Genomic DNA, 26,735 nt, shown 5'->3' with positions numbered 1-26,735 from the left:
CAAAAATAGCGTTAGCCGGAATACGCGCTACTCTAGGGACAAATATAGACACATGTATAGAAACGTGGTTAGAGACAGGGTAGACGATTCAACGTTAATCCACATCTTGCGACGAGAACAGATGAATAGAATTAGGTGAACCGCTGTTATTTGGATAGTGGAAGAGCAGATCGAAACGGTTTGAGTTTCTTCACTAATTCTAACACGCGTTACAAAAATAGTGCGGAGTCTGTCTTCCAATCCGAGGAGAACTACTTGTGACGTCACATTCCATATATTTGTCCGCTATCATCTGTGCGCAGAGAATCAATGCGACAGAGTTAGAACATGACGGAAACTAAGAAGACAATGACTTGGGGTGCACCGGCCGTGGAGACGAAGAGTGATGGCATAGTAGCAGCTACTAAAACAACCGCAGTTATACCTCAAGAAGTGAACAATTTTAATTGGGATTTAGAGGATTTTCTCTCGTCACACAAGTATTTTGTTTTGGTACCAGTCAGGGCCGGCGCCAGACTATCTGGCGCCCTAGGCAAGGTTAGATTCTGGCGCCCACCCCAGAAAATATAAATTTTAAAATTTAAAAACAATAAATTTTCTTAAAAAAATTCAACATTTGAGCACAGACCAGTGGTAATTCTTTTAAAATAAGGAGTTACCCCCCTCAATTTGGTTTCCGCTGCAAACTGAAGGTTTCGTATACGCGTGATTCCACGGAAAAACTCGTGGCCTATAAAAACACGCGAACGTAATTACTGTCACAGAATTAGGCAAAGAAATAACTTGGTTTTGTCTTAAAACAATTCGACTATTTCTCGTTGTACATGCGTACAACGTTATCTAGGGTGAATGTGTTTTTCCAGGTAAGAGACTGTATTAACATGTACCTAGCCACAGAGATTACTTCTGACGAGGTAACATGACTAACATGATATGCACGGGTATTCTACTCTGACTTGTACTCACTCTCCTATGGATTTAAGTAAGACCAATTTCTAAAACCACACTGGTCGTTTTTGGATCACGTCAAGGAGTGTAAGCTCTCCATTGTTCTCCAGCCATAGGGGTAAGTGTTAAAATTTACATTTTCATTTGATATGCGAAGCTTATTCGGTTTGTAATGTCTTATCACATAATAATGTATTTATTACAACGCAGATTTAAAGTATTATCATATATCTAGAGATTTATACAGAAACTATTATTATGACCAATTTTGTTTTATTGTAGCTGATTCTGACTGTGTTCGTAGCTGACTGTGTTCGTAGCTGACTGTGTTTGTAGCTGACTGTGTTTGAAGCTGATTCTGACCGTTATTGTAGCTGACTGTTATTTTAGCTGATTGTGACTGTCGCTGTGATTGTGTCTATGAAGTGTGATTGTCAATGTGACTGTGAATATGACTAGAGCGGTCTGAAGCTGTCCGAAGCCGTCTAAAGTTGCTTAGAGCTATCTGGAGTTTCCAGAACATTTAATGCTACGTGCTGTCGATACATATGTATGTATGTACGTATGTCTGTTCCAGACGTAGCAAATTAGAAAAAGTGCTGTACGCTGTCTGTACGTGTAACGTATGACTGTACTTGTAGTGGATTCATAAAGGGTGCGAGCGGTCGATAAGAGTGTGGACCAACCCAAGGAATCGTGCGACTGTACAAGGGGTCTAGAAGCATACGTTTGGATCAATTGTTGTTCCATTGCATTTTTTTATATCCATAAGATTATTTTGAATCTTCGTTATGTTCATAAGATTATTTTGAATCTTAGTTGTGTTCTTAAGATTATTTTGAATCTTAATAGAATTTATGTTCGAGATTATGTGAATCTCTTATTTTGTAAAATACTGTTTGAGGCGTATGTGCAGTCCATGAGGTTTCTTGGATCTGTACTTCATTTTGATTTAATATGTTTGGTTTATTTTCGATGTATGAATGTTGTGTAGAGTGGTTTGAGTAAATCGTATGTTGAGAGCGTGAGAGAATCATTGTATTTTTACATCATATATTTATCATTATTAATTCATTCATAAATTTCCATCTTTCTCACATTGTGTTTGTCTTATTCATTTAGTCCAAAGACCCACTCGGTTGCAATTCTGCGACAATTACGTCCTGAAAGTTTCGTATACGTGGGATTTTCACTCATTTTGCTTGTTCCGGTCAGCCTGGTGTTTCGGTCAGACTGAATCTACCCGATTATTTGTCCCTGTATGAAATAAACGAGGATAAAACCGGCCCTCAATAAAACTGAAATTTATTTATTTATTTTTCAAAACTGGTGTTGATTTAAAGAATGCGCCCCCTGAAATCAGCACCCTAGGCAGCTGCCTAGTTTGCATATATGGTAGTGCCGGCCCTGGTACCAGTACCTTCCCCGTTATCTTCTTCCTTATCGTACGTCGAGGATTTTAAACAGAGACAGAAAGAGGAAACAGAGAACAAACCTTTTCCATTCAACAGCAACAGAGATAAGAAGAAGAGACAAGAAGAAAACGATTGGAAGAAGAATAAGCAGAGAATAAACAAGGTCTGGGTGAGAAGGGGGATGGTGAAAGTGAAACGGTGACGGTACTCTTAGAGAGTTTGGCAGAGTTAAGGAGTCTAAACCAAGTGTATCAGACTTCTTTAATACGACCCATGAGAAAAAAACCTTCCCGGGCCAAACAGACAAACCACGTCAACATACCTGCTACGCATGAGATACCAAACTAGTGATTTCTACTAAATCGTCGGCAGTAGCAGGCCCAGAAGTAGGCCTTGGCCGCGGTAAATGGTATAGGCAGAAAAAGCTAATTACTTCTCGTTCCTGAGATCCCCCCCCCCCCCAAAAAAAAATATCCCCAAAAAATTAATAGCAAAAGCACCGATCGGTCCTCCTCAGGGCCACCCATGTCTCTCAAAAAGAGATTACTCGCTGTTTACCAAAATCAAATAAAACTAAAATCCTTTTTTCCACATGATTTGAGTGTGTGAGTGTAGGCCCTTATGATTATAAAATCAAAACCAAGAGACACTTAAGTTTTACTTTCTGGTATATTTTCTGGTACAAATTGCAATCAAATTTCACATCATTTTAAAAAGTTCATTTTTCTTCTTTGCCTTTTCACTCACTCCTTTTCTTGAATTTCTTCATTTTCACAGTTTTTCGTCTTCTTCCTCACGTTTTCTCGCTTTTTTCTCGTCTCCTTCTTTTTCTGAACGTGTCTGGATACTTCCTTTTCGGAGGGTTCCTCTTCATCCTGTTCGGAACCCCTCTCCTCCTGTTCTTGTTGTTTTTTAGGACAGTGTGAAGGCCAATGTCCTTTCTCTTGACAATGATTACAGGTATCTTGACCTTTGTCTCATTTAATGCCTGTTTTACTTTGACGTTGTCGGCATTCAGAAGACTAATGTCCTTTCTTCTGACAGATATAGCAAGTATCTTGACATTTATCTCGAAAGGAGGGGGAATAGTCCGTTGGCTTCTCTGAAGAAAACCTTCGTATGATACATCGCAAAACTCTGAACAGAAGTTCGATTTTTGTTGGCTTTTCCATTTTTGTGCATGGATTCTTAACGAAATTATTACTTTGACATTTTGCAATCAAGATGGAATAATCGCATCATTTCATGAAGAAAAGAGAATAAAATAAGAGGCAGAAACGTGACATATCGCCTCGCACGGTAGCAATCTTGCCTCAGATACATGCAAGAGATCTCGAAGATGACATGAGTGAACCAGAATTCAGACCTAGAGAGTCTGCGTCAAATCAAAGTCCACCAACAGTAACACCTCAAAACTACTACCACACTCTTTTCTCAGCACAGCCTGTTTTCAACAACATCTGAAAACGCAAGGTTCACAGAATAAAAGTACTTGTCAACTCCTGAGATTGTGTCCTACTCGTGGATAAGTTATACGTAGCAATAATGTCAAGGCACATATTTGTCAAACAAACAAAGGATGCCACATTTATCACCAAATTGTGGAATCGGAACACAAATGCTACATTAAAAATAGCAGCCCCAACAGGAAGAGGATGAAGTAGATGGCCAAAAGGAAGGGGATTTTATCTTTTTCGATTTCAAATGCATGCAAAAGACTGGCATTCACATTGCTAATTTCTGCGTGGCTTATTAACGTGCGAGAAGTGCATCCAAGGGCATATCTTTAATCATTCCCCTCACTGCAGCAAGATTCCTGAAGGACGGGAAAAATCTTTCGTGGACCAAACACGCTAGCCGATGTTGCACTATATTTCTTAGACCCAATTGACGAAACGTGGATTCAAGAGGACATCGAACGTTACGGAGATTGCCATCGCTATGCCACGGTGATGGTTCATAATTATTCGGGTAACGATGGATAGTTTCTTCTCAAATAATATACGGAACAAAGAACCGAACGTAGTAAGTGAATTTGAACGGAGACAAAGTCATTTCCATGCAAGTGGGGCAAGTGAAGTAAAACGATTCGACGAGTTACTTGGCCATGCCTTTGACTCGAACGCCTAAAACATTTGGAATGACAGAAATGTCCAAAGGCTGTTTCAGCACTTTTTCAATACCGAAGCTAATCAACATGCCGTTCTACCCAATTTGCTTGATGCTCACTAATACGACCACGACAACACGAACACCTAACAACGAGAAGCTTCTACGCTTGGTAGCAAACTAGCGCTTCGGACCCCTTCTAATTTTTAAAATAAATGTTAAAGTATTTTCGCTCTGACGTAGACATTTTACGGCGAAGTTGTGGTAAATTTAAAGAATCGTTCATGTAGCAAGGAAAGATCGATTCGTTGAGAAAAGCCTGTACCATTGCCAAAAAGTTTTCCTTAGTGTACCGCAAACGAATCATGCCCGTGAAGAACCTGGTTGTCATCCGCCCTCAAACGACCAATTTTGTAAAACGTCATTACTCGGTAAAAACTCTACGCTGGCTACATTAGTTGTGTGACAAGGAAGACAAATGGATCCAACACACACGAAAAGATGGAGGTGAAAAGACCATCGGAAAGTATTCGGTAGATGACTGGGACTTTGAAAACCATAAGATCGCGTACGAGTTTAACGGCCGCTTATTTCACGGATGTCCCATCTGCTTACCTCAACGGTACACCCAAATTCTGTTTTTACAACGTACCATGGAAGACTTGTACAAGACCATTGGTCAACTACGCTTAAAGTTAGGACAGCAAGGATACCAAGTCGTGGAAATGTGGGAACAGGAGTACGATCACCGTTTGAAAACCGATCCTGAATTTAAACACATCGTGGAAAGTTACAAGTTGGTGGATGCTCCAAGCCCACGGGACAGTTTGTATGGAGAAGCGAACGAGAAGAAAGGCGAAGACAGATTTGAACGTGTTTCGCTGTATCCTTACGTGTGCAAATATTGTCACTTTCCCTCAGGGCACCCATAATTGCTGACGGAACACATTGACCTAAACAAAATTCGACAAAACGAAGGAATGCTTAAATTTAAAGTCTTGCCTCCCTCAGACTTGTATCATCCCGTTTTACTTCACCATTATGAAGGAAATCTATGTCTCCTTTGTGTCATACTTGTGCCGAAACGTTAAAAAAGACCAACCTTGTCAGCAAACTCAGGAAGAACGCGCCTTGACAGGAACGTGGGTCAGAGTGGAATTGTTCAAAGGGCGAAGAGACTCATGCATTTTCGCAGACTACGTAGATGTCTTTTTTGAAACTGAAACAAAACAGAAGTGGTTATCTTTCTTGGTGTCACACTCCCGAAGACCAAAGAAAATTTAAAGAGAATTACTTGGAGCAGGAAGGCATCACTTTAGGCCACATTGAGAAAAACGAAGGTCGACGATCGTTTGCCAAAGTGATGTGAAATTCCTTGTGGGGCAAAATGGCACAACGGCCATGTTTACCCAAGACGGAGTATTTAACAAAACCTACCTTTTACTTCCAGATGATTCAAGACAAAATTAATACATGAAACACGTGAACGTCATTCCTGAAGACTTGACCTTAGTCAGTTACGAAGAAGAACTGGACTTTGCACGGGCCGAAGATTTTGGAAATGTCATCATTGCAGTTTACGTGACAGCCCATACTCGCTTAAAATTGTACGAAGCTTACACCAGTTAGGAAATTGTGTGCTGTAGTTGGACACGGAAAGTTGCATCTACCATCGATCGCCTGGGTCAACGTCACGCTGACATTGAAGGACACCGTTTAGGAGCTTGGATGAACAGCCCGACGACAAGATTCTAAGTTTTGCTAGTGGCGGTCCCAACATTTATGCTACGAATACTGCGACACCCAAGGAGAAGTGCCCATCGAGTGTAAAGTGAAAGGATTGACACTCAATTATCGCACCAGTGAAGTGGTGAACATTAGGGTTTTGAAAGAAGCCTTGCAGTATCGAGAGGGTCAAGATTTTAAAGTGACCACCTAACGTGTACCAGAAGCGAGTGCGGCTTCCCAGCCACTTCACTTTACCTTACGGACACGTCGATATTGGTCTTCATTATAAAAGTGAAAGCATCCACGATAGGTAGTTCATTGTGACTACAATTTCCAAGCGAGAAATATAAATCCTAGCAAACAGAGACCAATCAAGTTTGGTGATTCTGAAGTGGAGTGGGATGCTGTACCTTGCGATTGCAGTGATGCGGTACGCTGTGCCCACAGCAATATATCATGACATCATGGACATTATGCTATGACTACTAAAATACCTACTATGGAAAGTGATGTTGTGCGTGTCAAACCTGACGGATGCGAAAGAAATGCCCTCGTTATCGTGGACTCCTTACAGGTTTTCATTATCATTGTCATGCTCCACGTAAAACCCTTGCGGCTGCCACCCTACCGATGTCATCCATGCCGGAGCGAACTACTGATGGTTCACCGTATCGTCATCTAAACAAACATGTGAAAGATAAACATTCGTTCCCTGTGCGTTTGTCTGAATACTGAGATTCGATAGTCGATTCCAAACCTTCCAAGGAAAATGGTCTAAATATATTCGATGACCTACCCCCAAAAAATTAGCAAGAGCCAGATTTATCTACTTGCGGCGTGTCACTTGACTTGTGGGAGCAGAACTATTCAGCTTATCTAGAGCGTGCTCGATGGTTTTTTCACTGTAACTACCTACATTTACTGGGACCACCTCAGTGATCTCTTAATGGATATTTTACAAGAGACCATTCGTGGTTTGCCTGTGGAGTTGAGAGAATGCATTTAACGAGTGTTTGTCAAAATACAAGTCAAACGCAAAGAACAATTACATCCTTTACGTCACGATGCTGTAACCACTGGTACCTGAATTATGTAAGAGGATTGATTTATTTCAAAGTGTTCCATTGGTCAGACATTGATGAATCACGTGAGATTCATAAAATTTTGGATGCCACTCATTCTAATTGCATGGTGACCATAGTACACCGAATTCCAACGGAAGAATACGAGGATTATCAAACGCTTTTACACAAAGAAATCTTGGTTCATGAGGAAAATACTGTGCGGCGTGTGGTGTGTGAGTTAGTGCCTGAACAATTTTGGTACGATACTGAAATAAAACCGTTTCCGTTCGAAACGTACATTTATTATCTTCAACAAATGAGGGTATACAATCGTGCTACCATGCCATGATCTTTATCGTTAGTGATACAACAATTGCCGTGGAAGGAAATCAGTGACATTATTCAGACTGTGGCGGGATACCAACACATTTTACGGAATCTGTATCCAATGCATTGGGGTCGTCGTTTTGTTGTGTGACTTAGTCACATGGTTTCTGGAACTTCGTTTACCAGCCGACTCATTATATGCTCTTTACGAACTGTACCTCACAGTACCACCACAAACATGAGGCTTTTACCTTTAAATGTACACGAGAGACTCATTCTGTTAAAAGCCTTACGCTTTTATCTCCATACTTTTCTACCTCTACGGGAAAAATGATTTAGTCACTGAAGATGTTTGCAATCTTACTAGGGATGGGAACTGATGACGGTGCTTGAAAGACTTCTCTTGCCTCTTCTTCCTCAGTCATCGGTGATGCTGCGTCTGTCTTGGTCACAGGATGTGGTGGTGGTGGTGATGGACTTTTCATCAGGATCTTAAAACATTCAGAGTCGGTCGAGCTGTTTCGTCTAAAGGTTTCTGGTGAAAGAGTTGAAGTCGTTCAAGCATATGACCGTACCGTTGCTATTTTTTTCGTATCTGACAAATCGCTGCGATCCATCAACGATTGCAAATATTCGACTATAAAAAGAAGTAACCATCAATCATGTCCTTCACCAGAACCTCAGCTCCCTCAGTGGCCACACCTTTTCAGAGTTCTTCTGTGCAAGACCTACAAAATTAAATCTTGTGGTTGTCGTGTGGAGAACCTTGTGCCTAAAAAGGCAAAATTTTCTTTTTCTGCCAAATCTTTGTGGTGTATTGTATCATCGGTGCTGCCATTGTTAATTGGAGTTTGCGACAAGGAGATAAATAATTGTGGACCATTTTACTGAGCAGTTGTATCTGTTACTTTCACCCCAATCCTTCACTGAAATACTCTAACGGTAAAAACGGGAGTCTTGAGACCAATGTCAGTGACCCTCCCAACAGCGATAATAACATCAGTTCTCTTTTTAGACACTCTTCTGACCTCTAGTGACCCTCGAACAGCAGAACTCGTGAATAATGAATAACCAGTTTTACTTAACTTTACCCAGTGACAGTTCCATGAATGTGTTTCTTCACAATACTTTGTATTGTTTCACTGTAAAAATGATTTCAGGCCATCTAATTGGATCACGAAGCCCATTGGGAAGTGGCTTTGGTCGAAAGGATTCGCCGTACACCAGTCAAAAGCATCCCTAAAAATCAAAGCACTTTTGAGGTCGAAGTCCTGAACAACTAAGTGCTACACTACTTGAATAAAAACGTAACTGTCGATGCCTTTATGAAACAAGCAGTGTCCCCCGATACCCCACGGTACATATATATGCTGGAAATTCATGCAGGCTATTATTTTATCGGTTAACATCTGGTGGACACGATTGCTGCCAAATTCAGTTCGCTGTTTGGAAAATCCTTGGATAAAACGAAACGAAGTGTCACCATCCAGTACCATAAAGTGGCTCGTGGCCTGCTGATTTCAGATACCAAAATGTTGTCCATTACATTTTGTCCTGAATTGTTTGACATTTTGGGAGGAGTCGTCAAGATCGTCCAGTGTCCACTAATACCACCCGTCTCCAACAACTTGAATTTTGCAACGTTTTTTCGTTACTCTGTAGAACTGAACCACGGATTAAATTTGATCTTTGTGTACTCTGATGTGGTTTAGTATATCGTAGTGGGACACTCATCAGCACCGTTAATTCGAGTCATTCCTTTCTAAGCGGATTCTGCCACGACCAATGACGAGAAAGGTGGAAACACCTATCACGTTCATTTCGAATTTGTACAGCCTCACTATTTGCTCGTAAGTAAGTCATATTTCGTCAGTGTCTGCATTGGTATAAAATAAGATCTGGGACAAAATAGTCCATTCTCCAAAGAGAAAGTTACGGTGAAACTCCATTTTCGAAAACGATTCTCCAAGTCATGTATCCTGTGTATATAGGAATCGCTCGATATCGAGGACATGGTTTAGGAGATTTGTTGAAATCGGCGTTTCGTTCGGTGGCCCCAGCATTGCAACCGATGGTAACACGAGGATTGCACACCATGAAAGATGTCGACTTGACGCAAGGCAAAGCATTTCTTCGAAATGTCATCATCGACAAACAAAATCCCAAAGAAACTTTCTTGAGAGCAGGCAACAATATCTTGCTTCATGCTGGAATTTGTTTGGTTGAGCCGATGAGAAGCATCTATAAATGCCCTGGACGCTGCCAAGTCTAGCATTCCTACTTCCCTGGCACCACATCAAAGACAAGGCAGAAGGAGACGCCGAAGAAACCCAATCCAGAAGATTTCACATAACCAGAGCTAGAAAGAAGAACCGATCGAGAATTAGACGTTTATGATTATTACATAACAGAGAGAAAAGAGGCTCACCGAGAGTCTTGAGAATGTTTCAAGTTGGAAATGGATCTGTTTTCCATGCCACCCAATATGATGACGATACAAGAAAACCAATGGGTATAATCTCATCCCATATCTTCTTTGACAACCTCATCCCCCCATCGAATGCGAAATCAAATGACATTCCAAAGATTACATCGATCTGAATTGCAGTTACCTGTAACTGAATGTCAAAGTGGTAAAAACCGACGACACCGCTCCAAGAGTCAATGCTAGACTAGCTCCCGTCAACAATTTTATGCATTCCTTGTTCAGCGAAGTGCATTTGCACTTTAATAACAAACTAGTCAGCAGCAGCATGCATACTTGCCCTTACCGAGCGTTCCTGGAAAATCTCTTGACGTATGGTAAAGATGCCAAAAACGTCCATCTGCATGTTTGCGTCGTATGGAAACCTAACACAGCGGGCGAGGACAAGTTTAAGGACACAGCCGTGACAGCAGCTGACGATCCTCAAAATGTTGGGTATAACGACCGTCGAAAAAAACTCCTGCAAGGGTGTAGTTTAGAACTGATGGATCATTTATATTTGGACATGTGGTTGCAAGAAAAATATTTCCTGAAGGAATTGGATATACACCTGAGTTTGAATCTCAGCAGTACCGGTTTTCATTTGATTGCCCATGCAAACGAGTACCAGACCATCATCCAAGAAGCCAGACTCGACGCGTGACGCGTGGAAGTGTTACCTAAAGTGGAAAACGACATCAGCCACACTTTGAGCAGAACGACCGCCAGCTATCCGATACGCCGTGTGGAAGTGACAAACTTCACCATTGCCGCATGACTCTGGTCCATGATCGATGATCATCGTTTCTAAGGACAGTAACTCAAACGTGTAATCATTGGTATATTCAGCAACAAAGCTCTCAGCCATCACTACCAATTCTGTCGAGTTTAAGCACTACCTAGTGTCCAAGATAGAAGTCAGTCGCAATGGCGAAACCTTGTGCACAGACCTTTCGAATCTGACTTTACCAAGGAGAATTACTTGAGATCGTACTTGCCTCTGTACGAAGCCACGAAGCATTAAGGGACCAACACCAGCCAGGCGACTACGCGTTTTTGGGCCTTTGATTTCACTCCAGACCAAGGTAACAAAGAGGGACATTTCCATCCTATAAAATCCGGTCAACTGCGTGTGGAACTTCAGTTTGCAAATGCTCTAACCGAAACGGTTAATGTCATCCTGTATGCCAAATTCTCTAGAAATCAACAGTCAGTTTGAGAGATGTCATTCTAGACTATTAGACACCATGAAAGACTTGTATTCCTCTTTAAATGGTGAATGGGAGGATATAGTACAATCAGAAAAAAAGATTAAGAGGTGATGACAATGTCCAGATGACCAGAACAAGAACAAGATTTAGTCTCCTTTTGTGCCAAACGCCTGGCAGAAACAATTACAGGGTTGACCAAGAAAGATTGCTATGGATGTCAAAACGATCATCCCAGTCAAATTTAAACTAGGTAAATATATGATGATGAACCAAGAAGAAAAAATGGACTAGTATCTGGCTGATGCTTGGGGTCTCATCTCTGAAGAAGCAGAGTTGCATCAATGGTATAATGTCCTGCGTTATCGTTCCTCCCCTCCATTGACTGCTCTAGAGATCCATCGCATGCATTGAATCTCTCTTGGCACAGCGTACTGAGATCAAGCGAAGAGACGTTTAGTTGACAGAAATTTTCAAGCAATATGTCAGGATTGACTTGGTAACTTGTCAACTTACCTGTGAAACAAGAACATATAAAACGAAATGAATACCCGGGGACTTTGTTACCTTTTGAAAAACAATTCGTACACTGCTTCTAGGAATCCTGTCGTGCGCTCTAAAGATGAACTTCCTCATCGCAAACCTAAATACCATCAAACCAATCTGATCACCACTGACGACAGTCATCTCCCAGGAACCCACTGGGTATCCGTCTCCTTTCTCCACGATAACTGTGTTATCAGAAAAGTATTTTGAGATATTTTGATTCGTATGGATTGCCGCTTTTGAAAGACGATATCATTTATGAGAATAAATGCTCAGACGACTCAATTCAATAATGTGACATTACAAGGCACAGGTTCCATGATGTTTGGATAATATTGTGTGTATTTTCCTCATCAACGCAGTCTTGGATATGCCTTAGAAAACATTTAGTGACTTATTTTGATCGTGCCTCTTCAATAGACGATAAAAAAAATAGATGATTTCGTGGCCATTATGAATATCTCTTGTCCTTAGCTAGTAACGTAGTGTACATCAACGGCCAAATGACATCCATCAGTGGAAGTATAACTTGACTTCACAACTTTGCGAACCTTTTAAAAAATTATATTTGAAAAACTGTGTTGATGTTATATTATTGGTTGGCTAATGCAGGTTGAATAAAAATGTTATAAAAATTATTGTTGGAGGACTGTTTTAAAAACTTTTTATCACTATCTATGTTCTTTGGGTTCTCTCTATCCTTCATCTTGAGATGAACTATAGTGTTAATACAAAAATACCCTAGGGATGTTTTTTTTTTATCGCATTCATTGTCCGTATATCGTTCCCCTTCACTACTAACAACAACACTTTCTTGATTTACTACGGTACAACGAGCATAATTTCGTTGTAATATCGTATTGTTTTCGTCCTCGCGTTATTGTGTAATCAGTTATTAGATTATTAGATATGCTAATTAAATAATTACTTTATGTTTGGATATCCAAATAAAATTTACATGATCAAATGTTACGGGTCACCTTGAGTAAATTCTGTTGTAATGGGACTAGAAAAGTATCTGAAAAGATTCATATTTATGATGATGCACGTAACATAAGCCGTTATTAGCGTGATATCTATGATTTTATTGTTTCTTCAGGCAGCATCCTGCGTCACAACAGGGATAATCCACATAAAGGTTTACCTCCTTCGATGTAAATGTTGTCACTTTTCTAAAACAGTTCTTAGCGAGGTTAATTTTGGATTATGACCGATATATTTATCTTGTACCAGGGGATAAAGCGTCACAATAGACGTCCTCATTCCTGAATATGTCCTGTCAGTTTGAGTAAAAACACAGTTACAGATTGTTAGCCAATGTTTTTGAAAACAATGATGTATTATATAACATTTTAGATGCAAACATATTCTTTGTTATGATTACTGTGCAAGTGGTCTTAACTTAAATTTACCAACAAATATTTAAAATAAAATTAGCAAAACGTGTATCTAAGCATGTTAAAATATGTGTGCTAGCACAGTTGTGATGTGTGTTGCCAGCCCCATACATTGCACTTGGCAGTGTCAGTTGTCAGCAATTCTTAATTAATTGGAGCCTTTACAGCTATGCGGTAAACTAAATCTCACAATTGTATAAAAATAGACAATAAAAATACATTCTGATTAATATAAGCTTCCACTCGCTATTAATAATTCATTGTATATAATATTGTTCAACATGAATATTAAATGCATTATCTAATGAGCGTTTCTGCTCTAAGGTAACATACTGATCAAATTCTGGGACGAAGAGATAACGTTCATTATTATTATTATTATTATTATTATTATTAGTAGTAGTAGTAGTAGTAGTAGTAGTATGATCATAGTCTTTGTCCTACGATTGGGAAGTAAGTCGAATCCTTGAGCTTCTGAGCACGAAATACTAATTTCATGTTTATAAAAGCAACATTAGAACGTAGAGTTCAGATCTAGTTTATGAAATTTACCTTTTGAGAAAAACATGCAAGTATTTAAACAAGGATCTTCCATAGTGTAAAACTTTAGTGAAATATCCATAAGGTTTATATGTCAAAATATAGTATCAGAATAAAACGACTGTTAACTTTTGAAACGCTCATGCAAGGTTTATTACCTTTTAAAAGTTAGGAATTCAATTGTAAAAACAAAGCTTGTTAAAATTGTTTTACCTTAAAGTATAAGTATTGGGAACCTTCAGAAATAAAAAATAATTTTAGAAGAATTGTCTGAAATATGCTAGTTTAAAGTGTTATGCATATTTTATTTACTTATATCTGATTATATATATATTTATTTCAATTTAATTGTTTGTCAGTTTTAAATTTGTTATATTTCATTACATGATATTGTAATGTAAATGTATCCACTAGAGATGATATTTTTTAAAAAATAGTTTGAACTTGACAGTTAGTTTATAAACACCAGGTGTTGATCTAAATCATGACCTTGTTTCAGAACTTGTAGCAAATTTTGTAAGCAAGTTCTATTTTATTTTAAAGTGATTGGTTGTTTCCAAGGTCAAGATGGGAATTTCTCTTTAAGATCTAAACAATTTTTTATAAAAATTTTCTTTCAGTAAAACTGGTTTTCGTCAGGGTCACACTGGTTAAACGTGATCTGTAACAAGTACTTGCTTCTATAAACTTCCAGAAGATGGTCACGTGATCCTTGTTTACGTTTTAGAAAGCCCATATAACGCATGTTTTGGAGAAATAATCTCAGTAGAAGCTAGGTTGTTAAACTATCATTTGTATGTTGTGTTGTTTGGAGTTATTTTAAATTACTTGGATTCAAAAGAATTAATTCCATTATTTTTTCTGGAAAATACGTGTGCTCATGTAATATTGTGTAACAAGGATAGCTTTTTTTACATAAAAATGTATTCAGCTACCAGAAACCGGAGTGATAATTTTTATTTCTACATACGTCATCGTCTTCTATCTTGGATTCTTCGTCTGGATTCGCACGTGAAATCAGTAGAACATTTTGTTACTAGGACTACTAAAAGTTTATTCTTGGATTTTTTGGGGGGATTATTTTTGGATTGGATTCTATAAAACCGTAGGTTCATATTTTTTCATTTTTATAGAATTTTCCAGGGAAATAAATTATTTTATTTTTCAAAGCTTGTTGTTGTCACTCTTTATTGTGTTACTGTTTATTCGAGCCTAACCGAATGACATAAGATAAGATATATTGATTTTAGAATAACTGTCTGCAATCTAGTAGGTTCAAGCTATATTGGTTTTCGACGAGTGGCCTGTAATATAGTAGTTCTAAGCTATATTGGTTTTAGAACAGTTGTCTGAAATATAATAGATTTAAGTTAGATTTGTTTTAGAACTGTTGTCTGTAATATGACAGTTTTAAGCTAGATTGGTTTTAGAAACCGTCGTCTGTAATATAATAGGTTTAAGCTACACTGGTTTTAGAACAGTGGTCTGTTTTAAGCTAGATTGGTTTCAGACGTGTGGTCTGTAATATAATAGTTTTAAGCTAGATTGGTTTTAGAAGAGTAGTGATTTGTAATATAGTAGTTAAAAGCTATATTGGTTTCAGAACAGTGGTATGTAATATAGTAGTTTTAAGCTAGTTTGGATTTAAGCGAGTGTTCTGTAATGTAGTAGTTTTTCGCTAGATTGGTTTTAAAACAGAGGTCTGTAATATAATAGTTTTAAGATAGATTGGTTGTAAAACCGTTGTCTGTAATATAGTAGTTTTAAGTTAGAATGGTTTTAGACGAGTAATTTGTAATCTAATCATTTTAATATAGATTAGTTTTAGAACCGTCTTCTGTAAGTAGTTTTAAGCTACGTTGGTTTTAAAGGAGACTAGAAATCAAAATTTTCCTTTTACGTATGTAATTCTCTACAGATTTTAATTCGACTGTCATGTTTGTAAATTAAATATCGTAAGCGGGTAGTGATTTTATTGCATGGAAGATACCACGATTCCGTAAATTGCCGAGTTTTTCCGAGTTTTCATGAGACGACAGATCACGTGGTACCGTGACGCAATACTAGCCAGTCCTCGAATACAAACATAAACATTGGCGAACGAGGCAGACGGAAGGAGACCACATTTGGGTTGCACATTCAAAACTTGAATCTGCAGTCTGATATAATAATTTATGTACTGTACTGGTCAGTGCTAAAAGAAATGTTTTAGGCACAGGCCCCGTACTGGTGGCTTAAATAAACTCAAGCCCTGACTGAAATTCCACAAGCCCGGACAGTTCATACCTGTCAACTCTCAAGCCGGGAGAAAAACCTCCCGATTTTGGGGGTATTTCCTCATCCACATCCCGATCTCGTAATACCTCTAAATTTTTAGCAGCGAAGTCCCGATTATTACATTATGTCTGTCAATTTTCATTGTCAGAAGAAAAAAACCCAACCCCAAAACATTTATAAATAGATATAACGTATGCAGTCCACAGTCTAAACTGCCACACTGCAGACATCGTAGTGATATGACTGAAAAATTGTTAAAGCTACGTTAAAAATTCAAATCACACGCACACACGTCTATATCTGGCACTGGACGAAATAATTAATATCACACAACAGTTTGTTTTTTTTTTAGTTTTTTTCTTCTTCAGTAAATAGAACGTGAAAATTAAACATTATTCAAGTAAATTTCAGATGTTTTTAAACAACTACAACAGTACTATAGTATACAAAAATTAAAAGAATAAAATTGTCACCAATTAGCTTAAATGAATGATCACTGTGAAATTTTCTCTGTAAACAAAATCGCATCTCCATTTCCGCCAAAGAAACTCGGCCAGTTAACACCTGACATTCCTCTACCGTATATGTAAAGTTTAATTACCATGATTAAATTACAAGGAATAAAACAAAATATACCATGCAGTATATGTGGCCCTAAAGAACTAATTCTGAATAAATATTTTGTTCAGCAAACAGTGTTACATGCATTAAGACTTAAACCTGAAGTCCATGACATCGTAAGTAACAACAAAATAGGCATCGTTTATTTGGCAAGCAATTGCTGGTGCTTACACATACACACACTGTCGAACATGGTTTATTTGAAGTATGTCCGAAGGGCAGTCCTTTTCACAAGATCAATGCAAGGATAAGGAGTATGTTCATTAGTCACACCGCCTTTATTGTTTGCGTACTTAAATCAAAACTTTAGCTATTTTGCAATTTAGCCAGAGCTGACCAGAATATGCAAAATGGGCTTGTCCTGGGGGAATAATGAGGCGTATCACATGGAGAAAAGGTACGTCCCATGGGCGCTCGCACATTGGGGCAAGGGGTTGGGGGTTGGGTCAATAGTCCCCCTTCCCAGTTTCTATTGTCAGCCATTTAATGTGAAACTTTGACCTCTTTTCTTTTAATCGCTGCTATTTAAACTGCCCAAGGAATAGTTTTATATCAGTTCCAATCATTACAGATTACCGTTTATACATACTACATGTATATAATGATTTTTTTTTAAATTTGTAATTTTTATAAGATTACTGAAAATTGTGTTTTCTCGAAACACGACAGGTTTAGAATCTTACTTTTGGCAAAGCCTCCATTTGATTAAAATCAAATCTAAATTTCACCTTGGACAGTAGTGATTTGATTTAGATTGTGCCGTGTTAAGGCATGTATGTCAACATCTAGAAAATGCATTTACTTATTTCACCCTGGCGATCAAAGTTTCCTCAGGCAAACAATTTTTGTTTCGACAAGCCTGACGGACACCTCACTTTGAATACAGGATGGGTCGGAACTAAAACCAGAGGGGCCGAGGGTGTCGGGCTATCAGATTTATTTTTAGCACTGCTGGTGTAGATCAAAGATCTGTGAATTGATTGTTGTATTTTGTGGTCACTTACTCGGCCTTCTGCCTATTTTCGTAACTCGCACGTTTAACACTTTTCCCAGGATTTAAAATATTCAACGTTATGTCTGGAACAGCGCCAACTTTTAGTCTAGGCCTAGCATTTGGGTATCCTTGAGCTGCCACTTTTTCAGAATCCCTCTCTTTGAAAAATGTAACGAGCACAGAGTGCTGTATGGTGTTGCTTTGAAATCGACTCGTTTGAAATAATGTATCCATTCTTTCATTATGCCTTTGTTCTATTACACCAGTAAGCAACGCAAAACGGTATTGTCTTTTACTCTGGCAACTCCGACTTGGGCTGCTGGAGTCGCTACTATGACGTCACATCCCGAAAGTAACCGAATAGGCGCGAAATTTTGCATACGATGTCACGGAAATTCAGCTCCTAGAAGATAGGCTAATATTTTAATATTGGCATTACGGCCGCAGATGATACTTCAGAATAAGGTTTTCTGCTACAGTACTTTTATTATTATGCTATATTTCCATTGCTTTCTGGTCTCCTTTAAGCTAGATTGGTTTTCGAGCAGCGGTCTGTAATATAGTATTTTTAAGCTAGATTGATTTTAGAACCGTGGTCTGTAGTATAATAGTTTTTAGCTAGATTGATGGAAATAACCTCTTAAATCATGTCATACATAAATTTAAACAAAGAGACAATACTAAATGTTTTTATAATTTTATGGGACAAATATGAAACGTAAAAATGAAAAATAAGTTGAAATTATAACTAAACATTAGATGAAACAATGACACCTCTCACGCATAGTAATACTTTCTCAGCAACTATTAGTGGCATTCACATAAAACGCAATTAAATTCATTATTTTTTAATTTCTTGGATGCATAAAATTAAATTAATTAGATTTTTTTTAAAACTCCTTGTGCAACTGTTTTGTTTCTCTTATATGGACGAAACCCTAGCAATATAAGGAACATCTCAAATTCTAAGTCCATACATATGACACATTTAATGAAGCATTAATCAAATTAAATTAATTAGCTTTCATTCTGTTTGAAGTAAAGTTTAGGTAATCAACGGTCTGGGTTTCTAGCTAAAATATCACCAGCTAGTGGTCCTAAATTGCAAATTTGTTTTTACACTAATGATAATTTTCCAGAAACGCTTCATTCATTGTTGACATGCGATACTATATTCATGTTGGTGAAAGAAAAGTCGAATACAGTTGAGGGTAATAGTGTATGTTCTGTCTACAAAATTTGTTTTTCGAGAAAACTTGTAAACCATTTAAATAGGATCGCCCCGATGCTTACAGTTTAGTGTGAAAGAAACCCCCAAACAGTTGGCATATGAACATCCTTGTCATTTATCGAAGTGTCACATCAAATTATTGCAGAAGTTTATATTTCCATACATATCAAGACTTTTCATGTTAGGCACAGCCAGTTAAATTAGAGACAATATCGTAAACGGCATGAAGACCCCTCAGGGGAGCAAATGAGCTCTGTTGTTGGTTTCTGTTTTCATTTTGGCCACGCAAAGCTGGTGATAAATGCAAATTGCGGAATAGTTTGTTGCCCTTTCCATATAAAGAATCTTGCCTATAGCTATCAATCGTGACACATTCCTTCACTTCCATGAAGCTTGAAGTTCGTCATAACTGCTTTGGGAAATTAGGCAAATTTAATCCTGAACAACTGATTATACTCTCTTATTAAAACTGATTGTATGCAATGCAAACATTGATTAACCGTTTAGCCGACAATTTATTCGGTACCATCCAATTCATCTGGGACCATTGGTCTTTCGAAGTCCTGAATCGTTCCTAAACGTTGTTTCTAACAATCAGGCAAGATATGCAGGATTCAAAACAGTTCGGGTGTATAACATAATTCGCTGTTTATAAAGTTCACAACGAAAGCCTTTGTTTCATTGTTGAAAAAATAGTTTTCATTGAGAGACTCGTTACAGAGCAGAAGTTGCATATTATTGTTTAGTTTCTTTTTTTTTACTGATTTTCCTTAAACGGTTTTATGGAGTATGGTGTGAAAAAAGGCCTTGAATATGTCTTCCTTCTCTGATTACTTAAAATCCCGATTTTGATGTAAATCGATTTTTTATCTCTGTGGCAGCTACCTTGATATTCCGTAAATTACGTGGTCAAATATAGACCTTCATTTACTGTCAACTAAATAATTCGCAAACGTCAGCTTGAACTTGGTAACAGAATGAGGATGAATATTTTATGATAACGTTTCATTTTATATTTGCGAACTTTAAAGGTATTTTTAAATTTTTTAACTATAATTATTTAATGGAGGAATCTGTCACTTATAATTAAGCATAAATATAGCATTTTCCACACAAAGTATCTTTAAACGACACAGCTAAACGTCCCATTGACATATCCATATATTTCTTACTCAAGTCAAAATTACAAATAATACTTGTAAATTGTATTCATTGGTAAGTCCTTATGTTAGTACACGTTTATTGTTGGATAAATTCTGTTCTATTAATGTACGTTTTTGTATACGCGTTTTTCGGTGGAAATATTAATGGACATTATTCATTCGTATCGGTTTCAACTAATTAAACTTTGCAGCAGCAACAAAAAATACGAAATTAACGTAAATGTTGTAAAAAATATATTAATATACGTATTTTCTTTATCCAGCGGGGAAAAAAAGAGAAACGCAGTCACCAAAAATATTCCTTTGTAACAATTGTAGTTAGCAGCCATCTAGGAACCTTAGTAATCACTCTCTACTTGGGCTGAAGTTAATGTAATCACAGTTATTATACTTCTATGGATCTACATACTAAAGATAAGGCAATCTTGAGGAACAAAGATCATTTTTGGTGTTTCATTTTTAACCTGCTAGAAAACATTGCCACAAATACAAGCAATATAAAAATTTCTTCTTTCATTGATAATTTGATTGCGGGAGTTGTTATTTGAATGTAGGCATTAAAATATATTTTCAAGGATCATAGATCAGCTACCTCGTTCCAAAATGTTGACATCTCATTTGTTATTATTGTTGTTATATTTCTTATTGTTTTATTTAAAATGCTTATGATCGATTAACCTTATTTCGAGTGAAAGGTGAATTCTTTACTCCGATATACAAGAGGTCGTCATCAATAAGTACGTTTGCACGCCAAACACAAATTTCTTATTTAACACAAATATCCTGACATAAGGGTGTAAGGAGCAGCTGCTCGTCTGTGTTAAAGGTGTGTTGGCATTGCCCTGAAGTACCAATCAACAAAGAAATAATCACCTCGTCTGTACCATTGTGTTGTCATCAAAATAGTTAGAGAAGGAACATTTATTTAAGAAGTATGCGTGGGTAGGGCTTAAACTATGCTGTTCAACCAGAATGTATGGGAATATCTCTAGGTAAAGTTGCTTACATCAATATTCGCATTTCATCTAGCGTGATATTCGCTCAAGAACAGTTTTAATGGAATTATTATCCTTTGTAAACATAAAACCAACACTGTTATTCGTTTACTCCTTTTGTCACAGCCAACAATAGCAAAAGAAAATTATTTCGGCATCTCATGTATGTAACATTATATGTATATATCTATCTATCTATCTTGTATATCTATATATCTATCTATCCATCCATCCATCCATACATCCATCAATCTGTCTGTCTATCTATCTATCTATCTATCTATCTATCTATCTGTCTGTCTATCTATCTGACGATGGAAGATCCTGATTATAATCTGCCATGTACTTGTTAGCGCTCGCATATTTTTTGGTTGTTACACTTATTGCCCCTCTTATTCTTTTTTCTATAAAGTAGAACATATCAGGACCCGTTAGTAGTTCTAACTGTATTTTGCTGTGCTGTAATACCAGGTAGGCTCCAATCCGTAATTGTCGACACAAACACATCTGAAGTTTTCGAAGACATCAGTTAGTAAGAAAACGTAAGTCATAAAATATAAATCATGATAATCTCGGAAAGTTTTACAGTTGAATGTGCTCAAGATCTTCTTAGAGAAATCGTACTCGCTATCCGAGATATTGTCTAGATTCAACGCCGAGTAAAACGCTTCTTTATCTGGCAAACTTGTTTCATCAAAACAATTCCAATCGTCAAAATACTAGTACGGTAATACGCATTTTTGTTTAAGCAAGTTTAATTGATCACCAAAGTGATCCTTCAAATTATCAAACCTATCTCAACCTTTGACAAGTAGAGATCCTTCCAATTATCAAACCTATCTCAACCTTTGACAAGTAGTGATCCTTCAAATAATCAAACCTATCACAACCTTTGACAAGTAGTGATCCTTCAGATTATCAAACCTATCACAACCTTTGACAAGTAGTGATCCTTCAAATTATCAAACCTATCACAACCTTTGACAAGTTCATCAAGAGAAGCTGATATAGACTGCAAGCTGTCGATGTCTCTTAATCTACCAAGAGTAACATACATTATGCAAAACGACTGGAATGAAATCCGGTTCTTTGTATTGCAAGTTGCATGTATCATGCGCTGGTCCTCGGTATTTTCCAGCAATATGACAACGCGATCTTGTCCGAGCGGCATCTCACAAATAGAACAAACTTCTGCAGTTTTAAATTCCTTTTGTTGTTTTCACGTTAGCTTTTTCATTCTGACGTTTTTGTTAAGTAAATTTGTGATTCGATCAACCTCATCGATAGGATTCTTTAATAACCAAACTGCTGGATCAATTTAATAGGTTTTGATAGCGTTTGATCAATTGCACAAACAACTTTATAAGCTACTCCGCAATGGATATGATTACACCGTGTAACAAATTGTTTTTGTTCCTGTGTAGTAACTGTTATTTCCTAATTGCGTATGCCTAAAACGTAAAGAAAAATGGCTATTATTACCCACAAACTTTGCTTTTGTGACTAGGACAGAGATATTTCTGCATGCCTGTCGGGGATCAAGATAAGACCCTGGGCACCTCATTCCACCTGCGGGCACTGCAAAAAAAGAAAAGAAGCTCTGGAAGGTAAGATGGGCGATTGTTGTTCGGAGTTTTATGTTATATATTATGTAAAACTTTTAAAAGTTTTTAATTTTAGAATGTTTTACAATTTTCAATGTTATTAAAAAATATCATCTATGAGAAATGCTGCGAAATTCTCTTACACATTAGTCATTGGTGAAATAAATGTATTTTTATAGGATGGTACAGAGGGGAAAAGAGAGCCATGAGGTTCGCTGTTCAAAGAATATGGCGGGAACCTACTTAACACATAACCAACTGATACTTCTGCATGGTGTACCGTTCCGAATATAGGACTGTCAAGAATGCACCTGCTATCACGTATCCGATCCTTCCTGCAGCCATCGCCCTGGTGACACACTGACCTGAGCTCCCCGTAACCACTCCTCCGGAGCTTCTTCACCCGTCAAGATGGGTTCTGCTTCTGCCACAATGTGATCAGTCTGTTCGAGGGAATTGGAATCGCCTGTAACCAGAATGAGTGGCGAATCTTCATTGACAGCTCATCCAGGAGCCTCAATGCCGTGCTGCTCCATATTGGGAACAAGTATCCGTCTCTTCTCTAGCTCACTCGGTGCACCTCAGGGAGGATTACAACAGAATCAAGACCTTGCTGGAAATGCTTGATTTATCATGATTACAGCTGGGAGGTCATAGAAAACTTCAAAATGATGGCATTTCTGATGGGTCTACAAGGCCGTTTTACAAGTTTTCCTGCTATATTTGCATTTGGAACAGCAGGGACACAAAGGCAATACTGGCCACAGCGGACAGAGTTCTCTGTGAAGAGCAACAAGGTCAAGTGGGAACCACTGGTACACCACAGGTAGATGCTGCTGACACACCTGCACATCAAATTGCGCCTTATGACACAGTTTGTCAGAACTCTGGATAAGGAATCGACAGCGTTCAAATACCTTCAAGATTTCTTCGTTAAGCTGTCTGAGGATACCCCTCGTCGGACCACATATAAAGAAAATCTCTGAATGCAATGAATTCCGTAAGAAGCTAAATATTATCGAGAAAGCTTCTTGAAACAGCTTTGTCGCAGTGGTTCGGGGCATCTTGGGCAATCACAAGGTCGAAAACTCTATGGAGTTGGTTGAGACACTGGTGAAGAACTACGGCACAATGGCTGCAGGATGTCCCTCAAAGTCCATATCGTCGATACTCATATTGATAAACCCAGATAGAGCATGGGCGCGTACTCGGAGCTTCCACCAAGATGTACTGGACTTTAAATGCCGCTACCAAATACAGTATAACAAGAATAAGATGCGAGACTACATTTGGGGGCTGATTCGTGAAAGTGACTTACACTATAATCGTAAATCTTGAAATACTACTCACTTCTAAATCTTTTATGGTCATTCTTGTTTTACTTTAGTATAAATACATTTTAATTTTGATTGATATGATGTTTTGTTCTGACGTTATCTGAACGAAAAAAACACAAATTCGCCCATTTTCGCATTGAAAAATGGTAAATTTCAAAATATCATTGTCCTGGTCACAAAAGCAAAGTTTGTGGGGAATAATAGCCATTTTTATTACGAAGTATACTTACTACCCAGGAACAAAATTTATGTTGCAGAGTGTTATGTTGATGATTTACAAGGATTATTCTCAGCTTCTGCAAGGTGATATAAAATACATTCCAAATCCGCATAAATTATAAACGGAACCTTCATCTTATTATTACAATTCTTAGACTGTAAAATATTTTCATGTTTGTTCGGCATCGTTATCGTTTTGTATCTTTTGCAGTACTCAGGATTTTTATTCAAAATATCTTGTGAATTGCAACCGTGAAGACATGTATAACAGAAGAAATGTTTTCGTTTTCTGTTGCTGTACTGCTTTCCAACAAGTCCATGAAAGTTCTTAATCCAAACGTAATGATTTTTATTAAACATAAACAATTTTGTCTTTTGTCATGCTTTCTCGCTAACATATCACAGATAAATACAACTATTATCATCAGCATCAAAGCCATTAACATAAATATTTTTTTTGTTTTTCAAATTTCGGGATTTGATATTAAGCAACAGGAGTATCGATTCGACTAAAATTTAATTTATGCACGGACTCGTGATATTTGTGTACACGATCGGCATTATCAGCAGCAGGAAATAACGCGGATAAAGCTGACAGTTGAGAACATTTATGATCATTATTGTTAATGTTAGCACAGCACTTTACATTTTTTAGTTTTGCTGTCATGATCAACATACGAACTTCCTCAAATATACTCTTCAATCTTTCGACGAATTTCCTGATGTATTTTATCAGTTACAACTAAAATTATTTTCGATTTTGTTGTGATATAAGTCTTAGCAACTTCTTCGTGTTGCTTATTATCAACTATACGCAATTTTGTTAGCAAATGTTCTATTGCACTAAATTTTTAGGCCCTTTTTGTTTGTCAAGTTCACGCTTGACGGTAGGTTGCAGTAGATGAAATAGATTTATAGATGATATATTTAGCAGTACGAGTTTATTATAAAATTAAGACGATTGTTTCTCTAAATCAATATCAGATATTAATATCAATTAGAGATTGGATACGTCATAATTATAATGTCATGTTAAATACGATCAGTCCATCTTATGACAAGATTTAATGAACAAGTGATATTCTGTACTCATCCGATGTATAACATATATACTGGAAATATGTTAGGTGTTGTTATTATCTTTCGGTATCAAAACTCCAGCTGGGTATACTATGTGAGTAAACGTGGAGGATGATACGGACTTTACTGAGATGTTTGTGAAAGTTTTAATTTACACTTTGTATTCCGAAGAAATTCCAGTCGGAAAGATGGTATATCGGGTGAATGGAGATGTTACTGATAATAATATTGCAACTGTACCTTTGCAAAGTGAATATCAACATAATCCAATCAACGATTTATATAGGGCTAACGACAAGGGAACTGTACGAAATATAAAAATATGTTGTTGGAAATCTCAACAGCTATGGTTACTTGTGTGTAGGTGTCAGAGAGACTAATGCTGATCGTTTGGTTATAGATCATATTTATAAAATCAACGTAAATAACTGCTTGGAAAATTTGGATCTTGTTACCCCTAGAGAAAACATTAAACGAGGACGACGAGGGAATGACTCTAATTGGAGGAACCCCATACATCCAGTTATTTCAGTAAATTCTAAGAATAATGAGGAAAAATCATTTCAGTTTATTTATGCAGCATCAACATATTTTAATATTCACCCGCAATCAGGAGAAGATTCTCCAAATATAAAAACAAAATTATCAAAGAAATATAACGTCAAAGTCATCTTTAGATATGATAACTAGAATTTACTGATTACTTAATATCCTACCAAGCTCTTACCCGTTGATGCAATAGTGCCACCACATCATGACAGTATCCATATCACATCGGACAACAGCTATACTATGTTACTCCAATACATTTTGTCGTCACCCGTTAGCATATTATCATTTTCTCCTAGCTGAAGAAAAACGTCGACTAAAACAGGATTATTAACTGTTGTTCTGGAAGATTCTCCGACAGCTCCAGCAGCTGCTCCAAGCTTAAGATATTCGCGTTTGCATGAGATCTGATTGCAGAACGCTTGCTCTCCGACATGTTATTACTTATTTTAGATAAAAGTAATTTGAATATGTCCCTCGCAAAAAGATTGGCTTATTATAATAAAGAAGTTGATTTCGATCCTATTACTACAAGACCAGGTCGAACTACATAACAAATATAATGTGATCTTGAAACGTATTTATTTCTCTCAAAACTACCAGAAGAAGAACCCTGGAACGCATTTCAGGAAGATGGGCACTTAGCTGATGATATTTCTGAAACAGCTGTATTAGATACTAAAAGTACAGCAGATCAACACCTGGTAGGTAAGATGTTAAATACCATCTGGCGAAATTATTTTTTGATTTTTCTGTTTATGAGTATGAAGTGTTCTCGAATATGTTAAGAACTTTTATAAACGACAAGGTACCTAGCAGACAAAAATATAAAGTTTGACTTATATTAGCTTACATTTTGCATCTGATGACGGACTTCGAATTTACTGAAAATATCAATACATTTATAAAATATATTTCG

This window comes from Sinohyriopsis cumingii, chromosome 11 (assembly GCF_028554795.1).
Source record: "Sinohyriopsis cumingii isolate HCF-2022 chromosome 11, ASM2855479v2, whole genome shotgun sequence".
In the NCBI taxonomy this organism is placed as follows: domain Eukaryota; kingdom Metazoa; phylum Mollusca; class Bivalvia; order Unionida; family Unionidae; genus Sinohyriopsis; species Sinohyriopsis cumingii.
The sequence above is the reverse complement of the archived record's forward strand: the minus strand, read 5'-3'. Positions refer to the sequence as shown.